We start from the raw sequence: 1054 nt of genomic DNA, 5'->3' as shown, positions 1-1054 counted from the left end.
CGTAATCGTCTGCATTTACGACAACGTCAACAACAGCCAGGACTTCCTCACCGCCATCTTCGACCACTAAACTTTGTAAGTGTTTATGCGTGTGCGTGAGTCTCTCTCTCTCTCTCTCTATATATATATATACATATATATATATATATACACACACACATACATGTCTATGTGTGTATGAGAGCGTATATATATATATATATATATATATATATATATTATATATATATATATATATATATTTATACGCACAGTGATGTGTGTGTAAGTTTATATATGTGCGTGCGTGTATCGATGTGTTTGTGTGTGTATGTTGTTGCTGTTATTACCGTTGGTGCAATGATCGAAGGAGCTTTCCAGGCGTGACTGTCCCCGTTTTGTTTTTCTTTTTATCGCATATAACATCACCACCACCACAACAACAACTATACTACTATTACTACTACTACGGCCGCTGCCACTGCCGCCTGTATTAAGGATCTCATCCGTAAGGTGTGTGTGTGTGTGTGTATGTGAGAGAGGGAAAGTGGTAGTGGTGGTGGTGGGTGATTTGGTTGCTATTTCTAGCCGACCCCCTCGACCACTTAGAGCGACTTCCTTGCTCACTGCTCCATCTTATATGTGAGCGCGCGTGAGAGTGAGAGAGAGAGAGAGAGCTTATACGTCCGAGCGTGCATTTCTGAGTATGTATGTGTAAGGCTGCAAGCGTGTATATATATATATTTATATATGTATGTATGTGTATATATGTATGTATGTATGTATGTAAGTGGTATTGATGATGGCGGCGTCAGGGAGAACGTGGCCATCACCGCTAAAACAGCAACGGCCAGACACATATGTCAGTTCAGCTCAGATTCAGTTGTCCTTCAACACACCAGTGGCACTTCCTTTGGTGAGTATATATATACATATATATATTTATTTATTGATATGTATCTATTTATGTATGTATGCATGTGTGTATATATGCATGTATGTATGTATATGCATGCATGTATATGTGTATGTATATACATATATGTTTGTTTCTGTATATATGTATATGCGTATG

At 38.4% G+C, this 1054-nt stretch overlaps 1 long non-coding RNA gene across 1 annotated transcript in view; it reads left to right on the top strand.

Annotated features, from left to right (window-relative positions):
- The first annotated feature begins 6 nt into the window (after positions 1-6).
- Positions 7-1054, top strand: part of LOC128251459 (uncharacterized) — an 11696-nt gene continuing 10648 nt past the window's right edge. Inside the window, exon 1 of the long non-coding RNA XR_008267133.1 lies at positions 7-895. This is a non-coding gene — a long non-coding RNA (uncharacterized LOC128251459). The remainder of the gene's footprint in view (positions 896-1054) is intronic.

This window comes from Octopus bimaculoides, unplaced genomic scaffold (assembly GCF_001194135.2).
Source record: "Octopus bimaculoides isolate UCB-OBI-ISO-001 unplaced genomic scaffold, ASM119413v2 Scaffold_122307, whole genome shotgun sequence".
Lineage (NCBI taxonomy): Eukaryota > Metazoa > Mollusca > Cephalopoda > Octopoda > Octopodidae > Octopus > Octopus bimaculoides.
This window is presented reverse-complemented; position numbering and strand designations above follow the sequence as displayed.